General features: G+C 41.9%; 1 protein-coding gene across 7 annotated transcripts in view; it reads left to right on the top strand.

The window, feature by feature from the left end:
* Nucleotides 1-6,064: 6,064 nt before the first annotated feature.
* Nucleotides 6,065-26,332, top strand: part of BRINP3 (BMP/retinoic acid inducible neural specific 3) — a 556,809-nt gene continuing 536,541 nt past the window's right edge. For 2 of the 7 annotated variants that reach the window (XM_008268734.5, XM_089312012.1), the window contains exon 1: nt 6,065-6,203. The gene's annotated coding sequence lies outside the window, so the exon portion shown is untranslated. Of the gene's footprint in view, nt 6,204-7,017; nt 7,163-7,315; nt 7,661-7,697; nt 7,840-7,873; nt 8,003-8,402; nt 8,734-26,332 lie in introns of those variants that run through there. The other 5 variants (XM_008268735.5, XM_051820406.3, XM_051820407.3 and 2 more) reach the window with 5 other exon arrangements.

The raw sequence follows: 26,332 nt of genomic DNA, 5'->3' as shown, positions 1-26,332 counted from the left end.
GTCTAGGTGTGGTTCTTTGAAGGGAGCCATCAAGTTCAATACCAAGTTTGGGCACAGGGACATTTCATGAGGACACTCAAGGCCACAGCTGCACACTTAATATATATTTATGAAGCACTAGCTATTGCCAGGGTCCACTGTAGTTGTTGGCAAGGACTGGATCCTCCCTCTTACTTGGCAGGGCATCACCTAGCAGACTTCCTGATCTGATTTCTTTCCGCCAGCAAAGCTGATTCTTCCTGCTATGGTTAACAAACGGTCAGATGTCGTACACAAGAGCGCTTTCCTCTGAACTGTCCATGCAGCAGGCTGCCCTCCATGTCCTCGTCTTCTTCCTTGACTTCATTCTGTCGCATTCTGTGTAGTTGGATATGACCATCAGAAACTGTTTTCATCAGTGGAATATGAATGGAAGAGATTGGAGCACTTCTAGGTCCAGCCCACAAAATCTCCTAAGTAATCCTCCAAAAATCCTCTTTCCCTCTTTTTTTTTTCCCCCCAAATGCTTAGAGAACTCCTAAGAACGTAGTAGAGGACTGGACCAGGAGATGAAAAAGCGACAGGGTTCCTGAGCCACTGTGACTTAGGTCACCACTGACTCAACTGAACCTTACATGAGCAGAAAATTAAATTTTATTTTGGAGCAACAAGTTTGGGGTTGTTAATTACAGTCTTCCACTTATATGGACAAAAAACATTCATGCTACCTTAACTGCTGCCTCCTCTTTAACTCCAAAAAGTGCCCTCCTGCCTAGAAGGGAAGCTGCAGGTTAATAAACATGTACTTTCAGAAGCCATTTGGTAATGTACATCAGTGAGCAAGTAGCCTGTATCGCTGCAGAGTCTGCCTAGGCTGAGGACAGCTGCAATCACTCATTCTATCTGCCTCTGTTATTCCCCTTCATTGTTTTTGCTTTGATCATGTTCATATTATAAGACGCTTAGGGCCCATACTCCAGGCTGTCCGTTTCAGCACTTTGTTCTAGGAAGCCCTTGGCCCATACATGATAATCAATACATCCGTTTTTCTTTCCAGTAAAAGGGTGATTGATGTTGTGAATGAAATATAGGATGGAGTCAAAAAAGACCTTTCTGTTTATCACTACGCTCGCCTTATCTTCAAGTAGGATACAAAGCCTGCAACTTGCTTATTTTTATATGTTTTTATTTTTGTATGCTTACAACATTGAAAATCTTGTTTATATATAACACTATCAATACATGATTGTTGAATACATGCTCAATAAATATTTGCTGAATTGACTTTCAGACTTGGTCTCTTTCCATAAATATACAATGAATTCATTTTATGCAGTCTTTTAAAATTACTTTTGTCTATAAATTCATATTTTCTCCACAAGGCAAAAACTCTATGATCAATGTGAAGGGTTGTTTTTCATCCTCCTACAAGGTATACATTTCTCTGAATAGAAAGTGCAGGCATTAGGGACATTTAGAGATTCCAAGAGCATTGGCAATCAAGTACTTTGGTTTCTCTTTATTTTCATTAAAGAGGTGAAAGGCCTTTGGAGTTCATGAGACTATTAAAATTAATGACGCATCCTAATTAAGTAAACGTTCACTCTCTTTTCTTGATTGCAATACTGTTCAAAATAAAAGGAGAAAAAGATCAGATTGCTTCACATCACTCTCCATGAAAATAAAAACCCTCCTACTTCTTGTCAGTCATTCTCTCTGGTCTCCTTTTAGACCTTCAATTTCTTTTAATATTTTGCTAATTTTCACCAACCTCAGTAGTTAATCTTATTGTATGCAGTGTTTTTTTTTATACCAAGGATAGCACTTTGCATATAATCTTCACATTTAATGTACTTGAGGCACTGCTCACATTTACATCAATATTTTTAGATCTGTATCAGCATACATTCCATGCTAATGTGTGAAGTTGTATGCCATGTCGTATATCCTACATTGATAACATTATGTAATGTTACATACCATTAATTAACTCATTTATTTCCAGAAACTGGTGCTATGTCCAATCATCCCTACCCTAGTTACTACGCATTGTCTGTGAAGTCAAGTCAGAAGGATCCATTTGGGTCTTCCTTCATGAAAGACAGTGGTCAGTACCTGATGAAGTGGAATGCTCATGAAGAAGAATTTCCTGTTAAATCAAACATTTTCTCTTTGGTTTTCTACTACTACTATTACAAATTACCAAATAAAACAGCAGCTTAAAACAACCCAAATTCATCAACTGACAGTTCTGGTACCGGAAGCCTGGAATGGATCCGCGGTGCTTCCCCTCTCCTGGAAGCCCTAGGAAAAAATCTGTTTCCTTCCCTTTCCAGGTGCTGAAGGGTGCCCTGCTGACGTTCCTTATCCTACTGCCTTCTCCCAGCAATTTTAGCCAGTGTGTCTCTACATCGCAAGATGCTTCTGTAAAGCCTAATTTTTCAGATTAGTGCAAAAGGTTTAATTTTATAAGAGTGTACTATAGACATTTTAAAATACATTTAGATTGTATTTTTTTGTCCTTTTAAAAGCCAAGAGTGACAACCGCCAATTAATTTTAGTGTTGATATTTCCTTTTTATATTTTCTCTTTCTGAAAAGAAAAAAAAAAAGTTTTCCATGAGATACTCAAAGGTTGATGCAGATAAAAGAATGAAAATCATGAATGCCACTTCAGCCACTCTAGAACACTGACCTTTCCTAATGGCTAAAGCCTTGTAATATTTCTCCTAGTATTACACAGATTTTTAGTGGAACATGCACTTTTACATGTGGTGAGTTTTTATTTATTTCTATCACAAATCACTGTCTTATGTGTCTGCATTTAACTCTATCTATCTATCTATCATCTATCATCCATCTATATCTCTCTCCATGTGTGTGGTACGTAGTTTCAGACATGTTTTTTCTTGGAACAAACCTGCTCTCTCTATTGGTAGGGATTTTCAAAGAAGAGTAAGGTGACATGATGGATTATGCTACTGGTGCGGTTGGAATTATCTACAGCTTATGTTGCATTGGAGAAAATAGTCCAGGAAAAACCCAATGCATGTACAAAAAGAACACTTGGACATCTGGTCAGAAGCAAATGTTGCAATGTTTTCTACTCATGTGTGATAGGTGGGGCATAAAAGACAACCAGGGAATGAACAGTGTCTGTAGGAAGAGTATTGGTTATCAACCAGTAAACTCTAGGAAGGATGACTCAAGCTTATTCACCTCTGTATTACTTTCTCTTCTTTTCATTTATTCACTAGCCTCTTAACCGCAATCAGACTTTTTTTTTTTTCAGCTGGCAATATAATTTAATTGATTTAGAAAGAATATTAAGTGTTTCTAAAGTAACTTGGGATAATAGTTACTGTACGATTACACTATTTATTTCCTCTCCCTGATTCTAAGTTTTTCATCAATATAAGGGATCAGCTGAAATGATCCTAAGAGTCCACTTTTGATCCAGCTCTCTGCTATGCCTGGGAAGGCAGTGGGAGATGGCCCACGTCTTTGGGCCCCTCCACTTGCATGGCAGACCCAGAAGAAGCTCCTGACTTAGGATGGGCCCACCTCTGCCTATTGTGGCCATCTGGGGACTGAACCAACAGATGGAAGATCTCTATCTCTCTCTCTGCCCCTGCCTCTGCCTCTCTGTAACCTCGCCTTTCAAATAAATAAATTAATAAATAAATCTTTTTAAAAATAAATAAAGTTCAGGACTATGGATCAGAAAATTAATGTTTTCCTTATCCTGTCTTTTAAAAAATATTTAAAGAAAAGTATTGTCATATTTATTTCACATGTGAAATTAAAAGTTCAGGTTTTTTTTTTTAATTAAATGGATTTTTAAAATTTTTTGAAAAGCATAATTAGAGAGAGAGAGAGAGATCTTCCATCTGCTGGTTCACTCCCCTAATGGCACAGCAGCCAGGGTTGGCCCAGGCCAAAGCCAGGAGTCCAGAGCTTCTTCTAGGTCTCTTATGGGGTAGCAGGGGCCCAAGCATTTGCGGCCATATTCCATTGATTTTCCAGGTGCATCAGCAGGGAGCTGGATGGGAAGTGGAGCAGCTGGGGCTGTGCAGGTCCTGAATGCTATATTTTTCTAATTTCTCAAGTTGGATCCTCAATAAACAAATGTATTTCTTTGGATAGTTAATTAGATAAGTATGTGTAGGCATCATATGGAGGTCTTCAATGAACGGTTTGTTCTCTACCAGTCAAAACCGTGGAGTCTGTATTGGTCTTGAACGAGGCACTCAGCCTCCTGAAGTGGACCTCAGCTCCTCCTGAGCAGCATTTGTCAATCTCTGTCAAGCACAGAGACACAGGCAGAGGGCTTCCATCCTCCGGGTAAAATGAGACAACTGAAGCTCTGTTCTAAGACATCATTAGAGCTGGAATATAGCCCGAGGTGAAAACAGAAGTAAAGCCAACGTGTCCTTACTGGAATGTGTTCCCGTGGCGATGGTGGTGTGATGAAGACCACAGATCCTCCAACACTTGCCTACTTGGGCATGCACTTGTTAAATGCCACTTAGCTATGTCTCATCTGCGACTGCATAGCAGTGACTTCTGAAGTATTGATTATGGACAAGGAAGTTTATTTTTACCGATGAAATTTTAATATCATACATTTTAGATGAGGTTGAGGTCATCTTGCGTGATTTAGGAGTAAATTCTGTGTCAATTATCATGTATTATTGAAATACGGAGATAAGGGATTATGGTAGGATTAACAAGAGAAAATAAATATTAATGCATACACATTATATTTACGGTTAAAATGTCTGATTTGCAATCGGAATGATTTCTCTCCGTGCAAGTCTGATTTTACTCGCGGAGGACGCCAGTGGTCATTCTGGACACCCCTCGGCTATATCCAGCACAGGGACTAGAATGGAGACGCACATTTCCTAAGTGCTTCCCATTCTTGTCACTTCCCTGCAGAATATTCGTTTCTGCTAACTGAAAAGGTATTGTGTCAGGCGCCGCCGAGGCACCGGAAAGCCCACTGCCCCCGGAGCTCTGCGTTTTCAAAGCGCGAGGGGCTAGCTAGAGTTCCAGGAGACGCCGCAAGGCTGGCTCTGCACCCAGGCCAGGGCCCGCTGCACCTGCTACGGGGGCTCTTCGGGGGATCACGCTGCGCTCTCCAAGCCCCGCTGCGCATCCCGCCTCCCGCACCCGACTAGTGCGACCCCACCGGGCAACAGGGAGAGGGTTGCGGCGGCCCAGCCCGGGGTCTGCACCCAGGGAGAGGGCGAAGGCGGGCGGTGCGGGAGGGGCGCGTTTCGTCCTGAGCCACAGAAGAGATTCGCCTCCGCGAGCGCTCCGACCCGGGGTCCGGAGTGCGGTACCCCGCCGAGAGAGCGAGAGAATATCTAACAGACACCGGGGTCGGGCTGGAGAGGACACGCGCGGCGAGACAGCGCATCTTACCCGCTCCCTCCGGCGGCGGCCGTGCCCGCGGCGGCGCGGGAATCAGCCGCACCTGCTCCCCGCAGACCCGTGCCCGACGCGGCCGCTGGGGGCTCAGGTTCCCGATGGGGGCGCCCGCCTGCGGTCGCGGGTCGGCGGACCTCGCCCGGGCAGCAGGACCCAGGAGGGCCGCCTTTCCGCCGCTGGCCAGGCACCCGCTGGCCGCACAGCGGCGGGTCTAGGCGGGGCGTGCCAGCCGCTGTGAGCGCATCAGGGTGTAAAGGGGATCCTGGCGGGGGGCGCACGGGTCGAATCCTCCCCTTCCCCGTCCCCATCGCGCGGTCCCCGGCTCAGGGGCCGAGCAGGGTCGGCTCCGCGGTTGCGCCCCCTGGCGCGCTCCTCGGCCGCACGGCGGCTCCGGGCCCCGGCGCGAGCGTGTCCCCGGCTCCGCGCGCCCCTGCACGCGGCGCGGGCAGCTGGCGCGGGGCTCCGGCGCCTGCTCGCCCGCGACCCTCACTTCCGTCTTCCCCCGCGGTAGGGCGGTGTGGACAGTCTGTAAATTCCCGCTCCCGTCCGCCGAGGGGGGCCCCCGCCAATAAACTCCCGGCCCCACCCCCAAAACGCCCCATCCCTTCCACGTTGCGCTTCCGCTGCCCGCGCGCGCTCGCGGCTCTCCCGGACGCTGCTTCCACGCCAGCGGGGACGGCTGCTGATTGCAAAGTGCCCGGGCGCCCGGGCCGGGAGGGCCATGGACCGTCCGTGCGCACCCTGGATGCGTTTTTCTCACAGTCATCTGGCCTCCTGGGATGTCCTCTGGTGAGTCCTCTTCCCGTCCCTGGGAACTGCGGTCATGAGCTGTCTTAAAAGTCTTTTATTTTATTTTATTTTTTTTAGCTTTTCAGAACTCAAACCTCTATAACGCTCGCTCCTCCTCGGTGTGCTCGCTGCCTTGGCACTGCTGAGCGATTCCCCCTATCGTGCATCAGCCCAGCGCCCCGCACCTCCTTGGCTGTCTTGTTCAGTTCTCATTTCTACATCAGGTTGCACGGACACGGACGTGAACTGTTCTTGGGTGCACGTCCTGGTGCCATTGCAAAGGTCAAATAACATGTGAGAGAGAGAGAGAGGGAGAGGGAGAGGGAGAGAGGGAGAGCGAGCAAGCGAGCGCTTGAGCTTGAAAGGGCCCTCGTGGGTGCCGGGGTCCGGGAAAGTTGCGTCTGATGGGAGCGGGCCGTGGGGTCAGTGCGTGCTCTGAGACCGCAGGACTTTCGGTAAAGTGCATTTTCACCGGGTCCGGCAGCGCCGTCTCACCGAAATGCCACTGTGTGGCAAGGCGGCGGCTGTCAGCTGTCAGTTGGGGGGGGGGGTACCGTTTTTCTTTTTTAAACCCCTACAACCTCCCAAATCACACAGGAACGCCTTGCCTCTCCGAGGAGGTCGCACTTGGACCTGCCCGGAGCCATCTCCGCGGGCACCCCGCGGGAGCAGGTGCACAGGTGACGACGGCACACACCTGGAGCAAGCCCCGGGGGAACCGCGGATGCTCTGGTTCCCAAAACCTAGAGCGCAGAGGCAAACCTCGCAGGGAGACCTGGCCTCTCGCTCGCGCACCCGCCCACCCGCCCACCCGCTTGTGGTGGGCGAGCAGGGATGTGAACGCGGCCAGTGCGCGGGGCTCCCGTGGCCACAGCCCGCGCGGGCCGACGCTCGGGGTCTTCTCTGTGTCCCCGCTCTCCCCCAACAAGTATCATTTCCCTTCGCCGCGGTGGACAGAGGTGAGAACCTATTGTTTAAGCCCCCCCCCCCTTTTTTTTAATTTCTCGCGCAGAACTGTTCTTGTGGTCAGGGATGGCTGACGCGACCTCCCCAAGCACTGATTTCTTTCTTTTCTTTCTTTCTTTTTTTTTTCTCCTTTAAATTCAAAAGCCCTCTTGGCTTGCAGACAGAAAAGTCCTCCAGCTGCGGCGTCACCCATCCCCCGACTCGGGCTTCCCTCCCCCTCGGCTGCTCTGAGCCGGCTGGACTGTCAGCCGGGTCCGCGCCGCTGCGCCCCTCGCCCGCTCCCCCTGCCCACCTAGCCCAGGCCGGGCGTCCAGCCCCGAGGAGCAGGGGCCACCCGTGGCCGCGACCGCGCTGCGAGCCCCGCTCCCCAGTCCCCGGCGCCCTCCTCCGAAGCTGCCGCGGGCGCGCAGGGCGGCGGGAGGCGGGAGGCAGAAGAGCAACTTTCGGGGCGTTCGGAGCCCCGCGCCCGCCGCTCGCGTGCCCGAGTCGAGGTGAGTGCGTGCCGGTCCGCTCTCACCTGGAGCTCGCGCGCGCTCGCTCGCGCCGGAGCCGGGGAGGCGCGCGTCTCGGAGAGGCCCCCGCAGCCCTCCGCAGCCTCCCCGGGGAGGCGAGCAACAGGCGCCCGTGCCTGGACGTCGCTCCGCAGCTCCGAGCGGCGCGGGAGGAGCAGGTGCGGGGCGGCGGGGCGGCGGGGCGGCGGGGCGGGCCCCAGACCCGCGCCGCAGGTTCCTGCGCGGCCCCTGGCGGGGGACCCGAGCCCGGCGCGGAGCTGGCGGGCTGCGCTGCCCGTGCAGCCTTCGGGGGGCCAAACTTGAGCGAGACCTGCTGCGTAGGTGAGGACGGACGCGGGGTGCACGGGGTTCCTGCGCACCTCTGCGTGGTACCGGGCATTCAGTGTTTATTTTTGGTGGTGGTGGCTGGGGGTGGGGGAGAGTAGGTGGCAGGTCAGCTCTGGGCGGCTCGGGCTGCTAGGTGGGCTTGGGCGACCCGAGGCCGCGGAAGGGGGCTTCCGAGACGCCGCGGACCGGCCCCGCCCCCCCAACCCGGAACCCGGAGGGCGCGCGAGTCCCAAGTCCCAGCTGGCGCCAAGTTCACAGCCTGGAGCGAGGGTCTCCAGCAGCCTGGACGATTTCTTCCCCCCCTCCCCCTTTAAACTCGGTTTTTATTCGATTTTCCCGGGGGTGGGGTAGGGAGGGGGTGGGGCCCCCAGGCCGCCGCCGCCTGCGCGTTCCGCAGCCGCACGGGCGGCGCTGAGGTCCCCCGCACAGGGACCTGGAAGCCCGAGGCTCTGCCGCGCGCTCCAGAGCGAGCTCGGGCGCCCACCTCGGGGACCTGGCTGCGGGACGCAGGGGCAGACCCCGTGCGCGCTCCCGGCCGCGCGAGGTGCGGGGGCTGCCCGAGCCCCCACCCGGGGGGTGGCTTAGACAGGTTGAAGGCAGTCAGATGTGAGTAAGCAGAGGCGAGGGCGCCAGGGTGTCAAACTGTCACAGCTGCGCGGAGGACTGATGGTTCCGATGATGCCAGGGACTCTCCGGGTGTGTTTGGTCGTCGTGCAGTGGAGCAGGTACGGTCTGAATGTCTCTGTGTGATGGACAGCTGTGTAACCCGGGCTTGACCCGTCCTGGGATGGTTCCCCCAGCCCCGTTCCAGCCTTGCAGCGTGTGTGTGTGTGTGTGTGTGTGTGTGTGTTCCTGGGGCTCTGTGTGATGCACGGCTTCTTGATATGCACATTGGAGACTCTGTGGAAGACCCTGGGCATGTTGAACGTGCCTGCACCCAACCGTATAACAGTGTTGCAAAGATCCGGTACTTGGGTGCATGGTGGGGCTTAGAGGAAGGGACCTGGGACCCTGGAGCCACAGGGCAGGTGCACTTGAAGAAATGCGCTGGGTCCCTGCCTCTTGCTAAGGTCACAGACCTCTGGGTACCCCGGGCATTTGGGCATTTGGTGGGAGCACTGGGAAGGGCGTCCTGGAACAGCAAGGCAATGCGGGACACTGAAGAGGGGTGTTCCTTGGGCATTTTCATGTTCTGTCAGTCTTGAACACGGGGTTAGGGTGGGTTGACAGATAAGATGAGGGCAGGAGAGCTTGCCCGTGAGCAGGCTTCGGAGGGACCCAGATGCAGAGATTTTTGGAGTTAGGAGACCAGTCAGAACACTGGGGTGGAAAAAAATATAAAAATTCGAAAACTATGGAAACAGTTCTCAGAATATATCTCTATAAAGTTAAAGTTTGGAGGGTGTTAGATTGGGCAGCCTACCGATTTCTTCCACTAAGTGTTACTAAGTTTTAGAAATTATTGTTGGTGTTGTTTTGTCATGTTCCACTGACATGGTGAAGAAGGGTGGAGTTCCCACAAGGTGAAGCCAATGAATAAATACCAAATTGTAAAACTATTCCACTTGTTAATGACGCTGTCTCTTCTCTAATTGCATTCTTTAAAATTTTCTGGAAATATTTTAGCGCTTACATTTGTTGATGTGGATCTGTGATCAATAGTTATTCTGCTTGTAAGGCACTGATAAAATCTTGAAGAATGTAAAAGATAATTGCAACTTTGGTTTGTGAAATTGCAAAGTTACAGTACTTTCTCTTAGTTGGATGGAAAAGGTAGCTTTTATCCTACTAGGGAAAGTAATTTGTCAATGAATTCGAGTGCTTCAGTTCTTTTTCATTTTATCCTCTTAAAGTTAATGTAGCAATTATGTATACATAAGTATACTTATGTATTCTCCATTTTTGAATGAGCAGAGAAGGAATTTACCTTAGATCCACGTTGTTTTTAATAGCATTTTCCAAATGAGATAGGCTTGATACTATGTAATGATCAATCTCATTTATTTTTTAATCTGGTAGTATGTAATTCCATCCTCTCAGGAGATATTTTCTTTCAGGAACCTCAAAAATATAATAGGAATGTGTATTTTCATAAACTGTAGTACATCTTGATTTCCTGCATGGAAAATGATTGTTATATATTTTAAGTAAAACAAACCCAGTTGGGAAGAAACCATCAACACTCAAAAGAGTGTGTGTGTGCCTGTGTGTGTGTGTGCATATGTGTGTATGTGTGTGTGTGTGTATTGGGAGCCAGCGGGAGGGCACATACCCAGTTTCAATCATTGGTTTTGCTCCTAGGTTTGTGTGGTCTTTAAATGAATGCAGACTTTCTTTTCAGAATAGTGCCTCTGTGTGTTTCTCTATACAAGTTCAAAGAACACAACTGCTAGCATTGCAACTTGATGCTTCATTATCAGTCTGTACTTTAGTTTCCTAGATTTCCTGTTATTTTGTGATTTTTACATAATTTTTAAAGCAAGTAGTTGTTGATTAAAATAAATCTAATATTGAGTAATTTAAAACCTGGAAAATTAGTAATAAAAGAGGTCAGGCAAAAATGAGAATATGATACTCATCGGAAAAGTTTAACACAAAAATAGTCTTCTTAAAAATATCATAATGGTGTTTGGATGTTATGCTTTTGACTTATATTTAATGATGTGCTCTTCTAAAACTCATGTTTTCCTCTTCACCCTCATCATACTGGGTTTTTGGGAAAAGTGAAGTGCTGATAGATGTAGGGTTCCTTCTTGAATTTCAGTTCTGGTTCTACCTGATTAATGTGATTGTAGTAAGATTTCTTGCCTGCTATTCATTTATTTTCCTCATCTCTCATTTGGAGAAGAGAAGATCTAATTGAGAAAGTTGTAGGTAAGATGAGATAGAGATGAAAACGTTTTAAAAGGACAAGAGTTATGAAAAATATATTTTGCAAAACACATTTCTTTGAATTTTTTGATTAGTCTTTTTAAACTTGTCTTTTGGTCTGATGTATCATGGTGCTAAAGTGTTTAATCAGTACCCTTGTTGATGTTTTGATCTTTTGTAATTAAAAAAAATCCTGAAATTTTCTGAGGGGTGTTAGTTCTTATCGGCAGGGTATTTACCTTGGCCTTAATGCAGTTTTGGGAGACTACTTTTACAGACTGGTTGGCTCTTGAATGACTTGGTAGTGTCATTTAATGAGAAGAAAGTCTGATTTCTTAGCAGAATTATATTATCAACCTGATTATTTCTGTACTTAATTGAAAACATGATCAAAGTATTTTTGTGTAACACCTTTAATATGAAAAAAACCTTACTTTGTAGTTTTATCAGAAAAAATGGAACAACATTTGACATTGCTGGTATTTTAATTTAGCAACTATTTGGATTATTTTACTTAGAAGCTTAGAAATCTAACTTGAAACAGTTTTTCCACATACCCCGCGTGATTTTTATCGATTTGATATTCATGTTATAATGCATTAATTCTAAAGAAGAGCAAATAAAAAATACTCTGGGCATGAATATTATTAATTGCTTATTAATTGTTAAAAGAAGTCTGTATGATAATAATGTTTACTTTGTTCTGGAACAGAGAAAATGAATCTCTGAGGATGAAATTCAATCATACCGCTAATGGCTCGTCTACTGAAGGTGCAGCTGGTAGCTGGAAGTTCTGGCCAATTTCCTCTTTTTTTTTTTTTTTTTTTTTTTTTTAGTTTGAAAAGCAATATCAAGTAGCCACTGAAACCATTTTATGCTGGTCCTCAAATATCCTCATCAATAACATTTTAAGTCTTTTATCACTATCATTTTAAAGCATATTTGATGAGCTATCAAGAATACTTATATCCAGTTACCAACTTGCAGTCCTATCTAGTTGCAAATTCTCTAAAGATTATTATTTCATAAGCCATAGATTCGCTCCTCTGTGCTTAATGCTCTGAATTAAGTATCCATCCTAAGTTGTATAGTGTTGCCCAGTTTGATGTTCAGAATAACTAGCCAGGTGATGCTGTAATAATGGAACTTGACCTCATTAACCCGTCCCTTTCCTACAAAGATTAAAAGATTAAAGTTATAACTAATATGTTATCAATGATGAGCTGATTGGATTTATAAGCTTTTATCCTGGAATAATAGTTATTGATTTTTTTAGTGCATATCTTTAAATGAGAAAGAAAAATTGAGTTGTTGGAAAATGATACTCAATCTGCTATGTTGAGTTGAGTAAGCTTTGTAGAGTCTCATTCTATCTTATTCATTATTAATAATCACATTTCACAATTTTCAAAATTTCTCCCCAATCTAGAGTTTGAAAAGGAGTATATCCTCAGTTTGACCACTTTGTTTTGAGAAGTATTTGTTTTAAAACTGAAACTCTAATTTACTTGGATGTGGATGCCTTTAAGAGTACCCAAAACATAATGAATTCCCTTTAATAGCTAATAAAGTAGCTACCATATTGTAGTTCCAGCAAATTAAATCTATAAAATACACATTTATTGATTAAATTAATAAACATGTGAACATTACATTCAGATGTATTGTAGCTCTCTGCTGTGTAAGAATTATTCCCTCATAATGGTGTGTTGCATTGAAATTCCATTATAGATTTATTGTGAAAGAATACTTGTAGATAGACTTATTCTTTCTGAATTCTGTGAATATCAGCCAAGCTCATCAGGATTGAGCTGCTTTTTATTAACTTTTCTGGACTCCTGCATTTTGTTAATTTTAAAAGCTATCTCTAGAATATTATACTATTAAAAAACAATCTAGCCTTGGGAAACTAGAACTGAGTAAGCATAAATTTGAGATTTCTCAGTGTCAAATAGTGGCCAATACATAGACATGCAGTACTTATAGAGTCATTAAACACTTGCTCCCACAAGGGAAACATTTTTTTCTTAAGAACATTTCAGATGATATACACAAAATTAAGTGTATATGGAAAAACACTTCAGTTAAATCAGAGAATAAATTTAGAGATGAAATCATGAGTTTATGTAACTACTGTATCTACAAATCACATGTGTGTGCCAGTTGAGCTTAAAACCATGTTCTGTGTCAAATCATTGGTATCTGTGCTTTTAAGACATGTTTTCAAACTGCTTTTCGATATTTAATTTAGTAGTGCTATACAGAAGCCCTTTCTGGCATAGCTAAAGAATAAAATTAATGCAGTCAGGAAGTTCCTCGGGTGGATAATATATTCAAGTGCCTTTCATGTACTAAGTGTGGTAACATTTCTGATGGTTTGAAAAGTTAGCCTGTAAATGTATACATGGAGACCGGGAACTGTCTTTTTAGAAGTGAGCATCTCTTAAATAATAATCAGTTGACTCTAAATTTTTAGAAGGATAATCATGAAATGTTGGATAAATCATTCTTCATAGTTGAACAAGATATTAAGATAATTAATGCATGATTTTCTTGACACTTTCTTATGTTGAACAAGGTATTATCTTAAGAAAATTAATGCATACTTTTTTTAACATTTTCTTCTGTATCGCAAAACATAATATATAGATCATGTGTAGCTTACTCAAAATACTTAAATTTAATGATCTTACTTGTTTCTAGTAATAGAATTTTTAATTATTCACCTAGACCACTGGCTAATTTTCATAGTCTAGTTGTGGTACATTTCGATAAGTAATATTTTCAAGATCATACTAGCAAGTGAGGAAGAAGACAAGTTTTGAAAATTGAATGGTCTAGAATAAAATGAAGTATCAATTGCCCGTCAACACCACCAACAAGAGGGAAGTACGTTTTCTTCCTGAGGACTTATATCACTCCAAACGGATTTTTTAAAAACTATTTTTATTAAAGTTTTTTTGAATAAACAATTATGATGCAATAGTTTTATGAAATACTCTTCCTAGTCATTGAATGTTTCAGTCTGTCATTCAGTCATGGGGAGAGCTCTATTGTTTCATTTTCTTTTTAACGTAAACTCAAGGAAGTGAACACAATCTACTGAGAGAATTGAATTTTTAACTTCTTAACTAAGAAAAAGAGATTCCTGAAGGATTTATTAAAGGACACCTGCTGGAGCTGGCCCCATGGCTCACTTGGTTAATCCTCCGCCTGTGGCGCTGGCATCCCATATGGGCGCCGGCTTCTAGTCCCGGTTGCCCCTCTTCCAGTCCAGCTCTCTGCTGTGGCCCTGGAAGGCAGTGGAGGATGGCCCAAGTGCTTGGGCCCTGCACCCGCATGGGAGACTGGGAGGAAGCACCTGGCTCCTGGCTGCGGGTCGGCGCAGCTCTGACCTTAGTGGCCATTTGGGGGGTGAACCAATGGAAAGAAGACCTTTCTCTCTGTTTCTCTCTCTCACTAACTCTTCCTGTCAAACAAAACAAAACAAAACAAAACAAAAAACAAAAACAAAAACAAAAAAAACATTTCCCATACCCTTTAGGATTAATTTTAACTCTCTTTAAATTAACTGTTTCAAGCGTATTTCGCACCTCTTTGTGGAGACATAGCTTGTGGATTAACAAGCACCTAGTTCCTGGCTTCGGATCGGCGCAGCTCTGGCCGTATCTTACCAACACACACAATTTTGGATGTATCACTTCGTATTTCAGAACTTTTGCATCAAGGTTATTTATGTTTTTAGCGTGTAGCTATCGCCATACTGGAGCAAAAATAATTCCGAGTGTCTGTATATCCTCTGAGACTCTGATGAGTTTCAGTCTGTAGATTTCACCCAGCTATGGGATGCAGAATCTTTATATATCTTATTTTACTAATTTGAAAGACAAAATAACAAATCATAATTCATTTGAAGACAAGTCAGAATGGACATGCAGATCAGTCCTGTAATTATTACCTTTTACACCTATCCTTGACACCTACTGTTTAAGAATATCAATTCTGACTTAGAATAAGTATCAATGCCCCAATATGAAATGTTACTGAAACATTTCTTTCTCTTCAGTAATATCAAGTAGATTAGATAATCAAAAGGTTAATCTATTATCACAAGATCTGTCATCTCAAAAGTGACCAAAATTTGAAATGCCTTATTTTTTTGTAGATAAAGATTTGCTGTAGTCTAAGCTGAAGATGACAGCTTGTTTTCTTCAGGATTTAAAAAGACAGCTGTTAACTGTTCAATAAAATGTATCTATTTCTAAATTTTGGTCTCAGATAAATCTAGGAACAATGAGTCATGTGATTGTCGTTTGGAAGATAATTCCTAACAGGGCTGGACAGTGTGATTTCAGAAATCACCAATTCATATGCACAAGATATGCCGCATTATAGGTAGTGTTCAGTACTCTGTATATACCATAGTGATGTTCCATTTATTCTTTCTTGTAATTTCCTTCAGAATTTGCTTTATGTAAAGACTGTATTCAAAAATGCAGATTTTTCATGTACATTTACTTTGCTTTTCTTTCAAAATCTAATATCATACAACCTTTTTAGTTTCAGGACAGTTCAGGCTATTTTACAAGTTAAAGTAGTGTGTTGATAAGAGTGGAGGCAGATGCTTCCTGTTATATAAAAGGTTAGTTAGACAAAACAGGAAGGTATGAGAGAGATTCAAGAAGTTCTTGTAAAATATAGATCATGAGGCCGGCGCTGCGGCTCACTAGGCTAATCCTCCACCTTGCGGCGCCGGCACACGGGGTTCTAGTCCCGGGCGGGGCTCCGGATTCTGTCCCGGTTGCCCCTCTTCCAGGCCAGCTCTCTGCTGTGGCCAGGGAGTGCAGTGGAGGATGGCCCAAGTGCTTGGGCCCTGCACCCCATGGGAGACCAGGAGAAGTACCTGGCTCCTGCCTTCGGATCAGCGTGGTGCGCCGACCGCGGCGGCCATTGGAGGGAGAACCAATGGCAAAGGAAGACCTTTCTCTCTGTCTCTCTCTCTCACTGTCCACTCTGCCTGTCAAAATATATATATATATATATATATATATATAGATCATGAAAGAACTATAAATGAATTTCAAATTTGGTACACCAAAATTCAATTCTCTTTTTGAAAAGATATATTTATTTGCAAGGTAGATTGGCAAAAGGGAGTGGGGAGAGAGGCGATATCCTCCATCTGATGGTTCATTCCACAAATCCCACAACACCCCAGGGTTGGGTTAAGCTGCAGACAGGGGCCAGGAACTCCATCTGGGTTTCCCACATAGGTGGCAGGAACCCAAGTGCTTGGGCCATCTTCCTCTGCCTGCAAGCTGGATAAGAGGAAGCTGGGTTGGAAACAGAGTAGCCAGGACTCGGAAGTGGAACTGGCGCTTTGATGCGGGATGTGCACACCCCAAGCAGCATCTTAACCCCCTGTGCCACAACATCCTCCCTAAACTCATCTTCTAATTGCATTTGCCACAGACTTTTTGGAGCGCCTTCATGTTACTGATACCAGGCATGGTGAGATTCTGTATCGTGTGACAATATGGGCTGTGGCAGCAAGGTTGGCTGTGCTGAAGTTCCTGGCTGGAGAGGCATTCTTCACCTGGAAACACCAGATTCCATGCGCTTGGCTAGATGGTTCAGAAAGCTTTGGGGAACGTCAGATACAGCTTGAGATACTTGATGCTGGATTGGCTTTCTTATTGTAGGTCACATCTATTTTGTTATTGCTATTTGTTTTTAACTGTACATTGGATGTCTGATGAATTGTGTGCACTGGGTTAAACCTAGGGAATATAATAATGAAAAGATACCATCATTGCTCATAATGATGCTTATAATTTTTTTCTATTTGCGTACACTATTTTAATTAATACATGAAAGCAAATTCGTGCCTGGTCACACATTTTATTTTCAACACACATCCAATTTTGATACTGTAAATTCAACTCGGATATGAGGGTCTTGTTTCTCAGCACAGGGATAAGTTGACAAAGAGGGTATTAAGGGATAACTCTTAAAGTGAAATGGAGGAGCTATGACAGTTCCGAAAATAAAGTCATTACAACTTGCGGAGTGATGTTTTAGTTGGTATTTTTAAAAAGAATTTTTATTTATTTGAAAGGCAGAGTTATAGAGAAGCATAGACACAGAGAGAGAGAGAAAGAGAGAATCTTCCATCCGCTGGTTCACTCCCCAAATGGTCACAATGGCCGGAGCTGGGTCGATCTGAAGCCAGGAGCCAGGATCTTCTTCCGGGTCTGCCACACGGGTGCAGGGACCCAAGAACCTGGGCCATCTTTCACTGCTTTTCCAGGCCATAGCAGAGAGCTTGGTGTGAAGATGAGAAGCCAGGTCTCCAACTGGTGCCCTTGTGGGATGCACTGCAGGTGGTGGCTTTACCGGCTATGCCACAGTGCAGGCCCCTTAGTTGGCATCTTGGTCTCTTTGTGTGTATTGTTTTATTAAAAAAAATGGAAATGGTATCTTCTTTATAGTAGAACATTTGCAATGGGTTATTCATTTTGCCCTTAGCCATTTTAATGAACAGAAAGTCCAGCATTTTACTTCAGAAATTTATTTTTTCTCATTCCATCCACTTATTAGTAATAGGGATCTTCCACATGCTGGATTCTCTTCTGGGTGCTGCTGACACATCAGTGAATGAAGCGGAGGCAAATCCCGGCTTCCTGTTGGCTAAACTGCAGTGGAACTAGTGCCCTGTGAACTGAGTGATAGCTGTAACCCAGAGGGACAAATTTAGGCGACTACTGACAATATATACAGTAAGACACTCCTGGATTGAAAACGTTTTAACTTTTCCATTTTCTTACAGATGGATAAAAAGAACCTGAATCTTATTATTTTGAAATCTTAAAATTTTTCCTATGACCCTTATCATCAGAGCTTGTTTCCTTTAAAAATCAAACTTTTGTAGAAGCTCCTTAAATGTACTATTTCCTTTGTGCTTTTAGAAGACACACTTTTGTTTACCTTTTTAATGAAATAGCTTCTAATTAAACAGCTTGTTTCACCTTGTAGGTTTGGTTAACTCCAGGATAAGTTTTGGTGGTTGGATCGATCAATAGGTGTGTTGTCTATTTGATTTCCAAATTCCAAGATAATTTACCCCAGCACTGAGTCTTTTCTTTATTAATGATAACACTTTAGCTAGCTAGAACAGTATAAATGCCTTTGCTGAATAAATGATAAATTTTCAGGTTTTCAAAAAAATAGTTGAAAATATAAAAAAATAAAGAATGCGTTGAAGAACAAAGAATGCATTTCTAACGGTTTGCCAAACTGAAATTTAGGACATTGTCCATAAAGTCAGGTGCAAACATTACATACTTGTGTACATAGCTTGTACATAGTGTGATGCTGAAAAAAACCTTTTAAAATTGGCTGTATTTCTCCAATTTCTTTAACTGGACATTTGTGTGACAAAATTCTTTCAATGACAAGAAATAATTTATCCTCCTCACAAACTAGAGAGCTCTCATGATCAGGCCATGCCATTAAGGCAGAATTACACTGCAAAGTACAGTAACCATCTTAAATCTTGATGTCTGCAGCCATTATTTCTACTCCATTCCTATATGTAGATTCTTATAATCTTTATTGAAACTGCCTCCCCTTTCACTGTTTTGCTAGGAAAATACATTAATTATAATAAATTTTCTGCAGCCATTAAAGGAAAAGATTCTTGGGACACTTGTTAAAGGATGGTAAGACAGAGTTTATTCAAGGAGGCTGCTAAAATGGAGTTTTATGCAGAAGAGTGGTATTTGGCTCAGCTTCAGATACACAGAGGAAAATGACAAGGGATAAATCCAGAGCTGAGGGTAGGATGGAGGTCTGTGGTTGGGAAATTACTAAGTGGAGTCATGAGGGATCTGGGGGTCTCCTAAGCCGACCTCACGGGATCCCAGCTGGAGATCACCTGAGGGTCTTGGGGGATGGGGAGCCTGGTCAGGTGCCTGTGGTGGTCACGTGTGGCGTGGGGCCTTCTGCTCAGGCTGGCTGAATGGGATCCGGCACAACAGAAACACCCAGGTCTTTCCAGGAAGGGCGTTCAAGGGAGAGAATCTCTGCTGAAGCATTCCTCATACTTTCCTCCAAAGTTAGATTTTAACGGTGAAAATCCCTTATCTGACCTTCAGTGTCTACTGTGCTCGTGAATGAGAAGCAGGTAGCAACTGAATCTTACCAAGCTTTTCGTTGTGAGACCATCTGTGTTGAAATATCATGGTGGTATATATTTATCTGGCAACCCAGGTGACGTTTATAGTTTGGAATTCTAAGAACCATTTCGCCTGTGTGCCCGACAGCATGAAGGGGTGGAACTCACCGTCTGCTCAGTTTTCGGCTTGGGCCTCCCATCCAAGCATATACCTGGCCTTTATGGGGAGGCCGCGATTCTATTTGACAGGATCAGGCAAGAGATTAGTTCCCTTCTGCAGAATGCGCTCCTCATTAAAATGGAAAACACTTAAGGCTGTAATTCAGAGGCCCTGCGTTGCCTGATCAGTTAAAATAAATAAGGAGAAGGACCTGCTGGAGCACAGCTTCAGCAGAGTTAAATGATTAGCAGGATACACTTCCAGGGCCAGCTTTAACCCATACACAGGGGCTTGAAACAAGGAGGCGTGGTTCTTGTGAAGGGGAAAACAAAGAAAAATGGCAAAAATTACAGCAGTAAAGCCTTCCTAAGAGATACATGTAATATTGACCTCCTAGCAGAGCAAGCACCTATACAAAACATCCCACAACGTTTAACAACGGAGGGAGCGTTCCGTTCAGTGCGTGTTCTCAAAGGTTGCCATGTGCCAGAGAGTGGGAAGCATTAGGGACACATGGTTTGCTAAAACTTAATCCGTGCCAGCAAGCCCCTCATAATCTGGTCGTGAACAAAGGTGTCAAGAGAAGATAATCACCTCACATTGTAAAATTGTAGAAAATTCATGAATGGAAATCTGTCCCCAGTCTATACTTATCTTAATGATTTCCAGCATACCATCTTGAAAAGAATTCAGAGTAGTGATTAACCCACCAGGACACTTGTTTTAACATTCAAAGTGAATTACTAATTCAAATAAATGTTCATTTAGTTTATTTTTGTAATCTCTGATTGCGTATATTCAGGTTGCCGTGGTGCCTTTGGTTGAAGAATTTAGTTTGATTTTGGAGTTATCACTACTTTTTAACTTTATTGCCTTAAAGGCATGTCAAAGCACAGGAAAAATAAAAACTTATTTTTTTCTAATTCCTATTTATATCCAGTGATAATTTGTATACCTAAAAGTAAAAATTGCCTTCTTAAGTTGTCTACATACTCATGTTAACTTCAGCCAAAGCACAGAGATAATGCAACCGTGTTTCCGTTTTCCTGGTTGAGCACAGACAAAGCTATATCACCTACTTAGTGGTCCACATTGTGCAACATTTGCAAGACGTTAAAACCTGATGGATTATCTCATATTTTTATATGATGAAATATCAAAGTTGAGTTAGTTCATTTGGCCATTTAAAAATCCATTACCTTTAAATGAGCAATATCCAGATTAAGACAGAATAATCTGGCGTTGTTTGAAATCTAAAACTGCAGAACGTAGCTAGCATTTCACCAGCGCAGTAAAGCAATGTGTCATTACTACAGTACTTGTAGTGACGCTCAGCAGTAAAGCTCTCATGCTTGCATTACTCTGGCTGTAGGCTGTGTGCCCTTGTGAGTGTTCGGATCTCAGAATCGATATGTGCGTGCATGTAGAAAATGGTCGATTACATGACACACATAGGTTTGAGTGTGTGCATCAAATTTAATACTTGAGTATCAGCTTCCGTTTAGAAGAGCAGTGCCTACATTTAAAACTATATTCCTTTATCCAGGGATCTTTCCTCCCACATGGGGTTCAGAGTTTTCACACTATTGTTTCTTAAAATAATACTTGTTGGAAATGAACCACATATTCTTGACGTTATCTGGCATGTTTTAATCTAAGAAAACTGACCTTAATTAAAATTTTATGATTGCATTTCAGCAAAATATTACAAGTCATCTAATTTCACTGAAATTTTATTACATCTCCCATTGTGAGATACCAACTCTGTTATAGATATGTTGAATAGTTCCTTTTTTTCCTTTTAGTAGTGTTATAAAGTAATTTATGATACAATTGAGTCATGAAAACCTATTGGATTAATCTTGTAAGTTCTCTGAAGAGAAGATAGGTAAATTAAATTATTCTGACCATGATTAGACTTTATAACTCAATGAATAACATATGCAAGCTCAAAAAAACAGTTTTTTGGTTTTTGAGTTTATACATGTTTCAAAAGGCTTATATTAAATCACATTTAATTAAACTATCACCCACCTTGAAAATGTTAAAGTATACAGACACCCCTGAAAATCCATAATATGCAGTTATTAAGATCACTTGCTGTAGCCTGAGAAAATATTCCTTAATTTTAGTTTTATGTCAGTTTTCATTGCCATTTCTCATACTTTATAATTTAACTTTTATTTGTAAGTGACAAAATGCTAATGAACAACTTTCAATCTGCAATCAGTCCTAATTAGGTTGTAGCGTGGTGGAGCGGGGAGACTTTGGTATTCAGCTTGATTTCAAATGATTGCTACTGAATCCTTTTTGTACCATATGCTTATTCACTTTTTTACTCAGTTTTCCAAGAAAACAAGTGGTGATAATACTATATACCACATTCTCCTGCTGGAAGGTGAGATCGGGAAATATTCATGACATACTTGGCATACCCAATGGCCTCAACAAATGTCTACTCACTTTTATACAAAGATATAGTTATGTTTTGTAAGTGTGATAAATATTCTTTTTGGAATTATACTTGCAAATAATGAAGAAGACTAAAATTTTAAAATATGCAACAAGTTCAAATAAAATACCAGTTATGTAAAAGCAGCAAAAACTGGACAGTATATTTTTTGTTCTTTAGTACAATTTCATTTTATCATCATTGTCTTTTTTTCCTCTTAGGGAGTTATGTTGACTGAAATTAAATTTATAATTTATAAATTAATATATTAGTATATAATTATATACTTCATATAATCAACTTACTTAATAATTATTATTGATTTTTATAAATTAATAATCAAGTGTATAGCCTTCCAGCCAGGCAGGGACAAGCTATTCAATTGCTCTTTCCATATTGTTATTACTTCAATCTGACTGATAGGACAGTGTAGGCACACTGTGCTCCTCAGTGAGGTTTATGTTTGTGCTTGTTGACTAGGATCTATGTTTGATTTTTGTAAATGCTTTCTATCTGTAGAAGGTATGAGCAGCAGAACATAAGTGAAAAAGTTCTTAGTTTTCCATAATCATATTGATGATCAATCCCTTATTTGTCTGTCTGAAGCTAGTAAAGCTATAGTTAGGCATTTATACCCTTACATTTAACAGTTTTTAAAATTTAGGAATGTTTTGCTTTGATACAATTTGGACATGTCATTTGTGCTTACTGGTTGGACATGGAAACCAGAACTTCAGAATTCCATTTCTTTCATTCACCTGACAAAGCTGTTGTCATCCGGAGGCTCAACTCCGAGGCCAACTCCTCTGTCAGTATGTCTTCATTTCATGCAAAAGGAGTTTTGTCAATCTCGCCATCCATATTGCATGGATTATGCCTCAACTTAGCACTTATTTAATCCACATGTGTTCTTTCACTGAGCCCTTAATTAATAAGAAACTTTATTTTAGGCACTTTGATAACTGATAACTGCCAGTTATTCTTATTCTGAAATGAATTCTAATTGAGGAAGGAGAGACACGTAGGCAAAGTGAACAAACATACAAATAAGTATGCAATATAAATGTGTTATACTAGAAGTCATCTTAGGAGCATAAAATATGGCCAACCAACCCAAGGAGCCATGGAGAGCGCTGAGGATAAAGTGACAATGCAGCCTGAGGTTTTAAAGGCAAGTCAAGAACCTGCAGGTGAGATTCTGGTGTGGGCAGAAGAGACTGCATAAGCCAAGATTCTGGGGAGAAAACAGAGAGAGAGGTTAATTTGAGGAATAGAATGATTTTTGCAGCATAGTTTGTTTGGTAGATAATGGTCAAGGCACATGCAGAAGACGTAGATGAAGAGTTAAGCTTTCGTTTTAAAGCTTGGATGTGATGCAGAAGACAGACTGGACAATTGGACCAGTTGGGGTATAGGAGTCATATATTAACCTTATATATTAACTTTATTAGGATAAATCTGACTAAAGCAGAAAGAACAGATGAGGGAAAGCCATTGGCATTATGAAGGCCAGTGTGAAGGTATTTCTGGAATTCAGTTTAGAGGTGGTGGTGGTAGTGTTGGGCGTACAGAATGAGCTAGCTGAGGAGTGTGAGGGGAGAGGGAAAGGGTAGATTTCTACTGAGAAGACAACACCATGGGACTTGGAAACCAGATACAGGCAGTGAGTTGAGCAGGTGAGTGAAAGTGGTGTTGAAGGTAAAGACTGAGTGAAAGAAGGGCCATTGGTGAACACAGAAGAAGGAGGAGAACAGTTAGGAGATGTTGCATTTCAGTTGCAGAGGTGCAGGTTTCTGTCAGGGTGCCCTCCGTTACACATCTCCCTCAGGTTCCTGAGGACAAGAGTGTTTTGATTTGAGTGGCCTGCCACCATCCCAAAGCAGCCCAGTGTGTCTAAGACCTCGAAGGCAATCCGTACAATTTCTTTATTGTGCTGGTTTTCTACCAAAATGGAATTGAAATAGTGAATAAAAACATGTAAAAACTGCTAAAATTTCAGAGTGGAGGTACTGTTTAGCAGATCTGCCATTCAGTGACTTATACAATGATGCATTTAATATAGATTTATTTCAGATCCAGCAGTTACTTAAACATATGATAGAATAATCTTCTTATGTTTATATGTTATCCATTATGGGAGAATATGTACATATTTTATTTGAAAATAAGTGATTCTAATATTTGATATTTAAAAGGGTAGCACATTTTATTAAAATGTTGGGAAGGAGTGTGGATTTTTAAATGTAATCCTTCTGGTCTTTGAAGCCATTATTTTGAAGATGCATCATTTTTATTTACAGTCAAATCCATGTTAATGATTATATTTAGAATCTATTTTATAGGGCAGTCTATTGTACAACACAAGTCATTTGCATGGCCTTGAGAAAATCAGAGAGTTTCCCTTTAGCTCTTGTTCAGTGCTTAAAATCTCATCAGGGGAGGAATGAAAAGATAGAGAGAAAATGGTAAAATATAAATTGGTGAACCAATTGATGGACATGAAAGTGCTTATATTAATCTTGAAAATTTCCCTTGGCTTTACACTATAGAAAATAAATATGCTTGACAATTATTTTATGAATCTCGAGAAATATTTTGGACATGTTGGCAGCAAAAATCAAAGTGAAGATATAGAAGTCACAGAGCATACCATGTTAAGTGTTTACCAGTTAGTTATAATCAGCATTATCGTCCAACCAGGTAGTGGCTGATGACTGTCTATGATCTAAGAATGAGCTTTTTGTGATGTGACTCACCAATCTGAAGGATATTACATCTAACTTGGAAATTCCCAACATTTTCTATATGTATTTGTGATTTCAACTGTACTAGAACTTTTCAATACTGTAGGAAATATTTAATAAATTTCAATATTAATATGCATTTCAAACACAAGACAAAAACAATGCACTGCTATTTTTCAATAGGATTGCAGCTGGCTAGTGAGGAAGATACTGTAACCTAAAATATATATCATATAAATATTATATATGTATTACATATTACGTACACAGATACCGTTACTATTTATTATATAGTTTTTACTATGTGTTATAAATTACATACATGGATATCCATTACGATATATGCAGTGTGCCTTTGATGTGTTTTCTTTCTGAATAGGTTTCAGTGCAATTTGCAAATAAGCAATCAGGAGGCAATACTTACACTGAAATTATTCTGAGTATGTTATGTACAAAATATTTTAAATAGCAATATATTTCAAAGTTTGCTACTTTTTTGTATTTTATTAAAAGAAAGATCTGAGTAATACCTCTTCTTGATTTATTACAGCTTAGACGTGAACTCCACATTTTTAGTTTTTTAAGATTTTGTTGACTTTTGTTCTTCTTCTTTTTGTTCTTTTATATGAAATGCACCCTTATATGTTCCAGAAAATCTTGTTCACCACTGACCACTTAGGTTGTTATCCAGAAATCGTAAATTCAAGATCGCTTTGTATTTTTTCTCATACGTGAGGGAGAATAAATAATGAATTCGCTGATAAGTTTAATACTTTTTGTTTCTTTCATTGGGCCTTGGTATTTTCTCCCCTTAGCAAGACCTGTAAGTTTAGCTGTTTACCTCACTTGTGACTTTCAAGCATCCTAACATTGTGTCAGGCACCAGTGTCATTGAGAACCCATGTTAGAAAGCTGTTTCTCACGTGAGGTATTAACACGTATGGACATCAACACAGTCCTGACAAAGAACTTGTGAAGGCCCTCCAGTGATGATTTAACAATTAGAACTCATCAGAGGTGATTCAGCTGTTCATTTACCCACTTCTGTGACCAACCAGGATATTATGTGCTTCTCTCTGTGGATGTTGAGTCTAATAACGCTTGTCCTCAGGTGGTAGGCAGCGTTTCTCTGTCCCAGGAGTCCTGGTGCCCCTTGTCTCTGTTTTATAACTCTTTAGGAAACATTCTCCAAGGCTACTTCAGTCAAACTTCTGTGTTTATCTTATTTTGGTTACCCTAAATATCTGATATACCTCAGAAACAAAGTATTTTAAGAGATCCTCCAAGTTACTTCACATTTAAACAAAGCTGAGATGCCATATGTTCGCAAACTTTCCTTTCAGAAAAATTCATTTCAGAACAGAAGTGAGGAAATGCACCCAAATGAGAATTAAAAGATATCAAAACTAATAGTACCATGTCATTAATACTATTTTAGGCAGTTCCCTATACATGATTCAGGACATGATTTTCCTCTTCCCATATGTGACGATGGATAACTGTATGAGATGATAGGTTAGTTTGCTCCAGTATATGATCATTTTATTATATGTATCATTATACTATTTACCCTACACATGCATGATAGCATAAAAATGATGGAATACAAAGGCCACGAAGCATCCTCATCATGTATGATAAAGATGACACTGAAGATGTGGCTTTAGGGTAACTACATATTGGAAAGTTACAACCTTGTAGAACAGGACTTTAAATGTCATCTAAGACAATCATACTCTATTTTTATAGCACTTTGTGTATTATGAACTTGTGCATCTCAGTACCAAGAGTTGGGCTTAATTTTGTGGCATATAGTTCCATAATTTCCTATCAGTACGAATTATGATTCAAAACACTTACCAGATGTCCTTACCATGTGCCAGATGCTACTCTAGGTGCCTTTGCACAGTAACTCCTTTAG

This window comes from Oryctolagus cuniculus, chromosome 13 (genome assembly GCF_051225735.1).
Source record: "Oryctolagus cuniculus isolate XC-2025 breed Fujian yellow rabbit chromosome 13, ASM5122573v1, whole genome shotgun sequence".
NCBI classification, from domain to species: domain Eukaryota; kingdom Metazoa; phylum Chordata; class Mammalia; order Lagomorpha; family Leporidae; genus Oryctolagus; species Oryctolagus cuniculus.
This window is presented reverse-complemented; position numbering and strand designations above follow the sequence as displayed.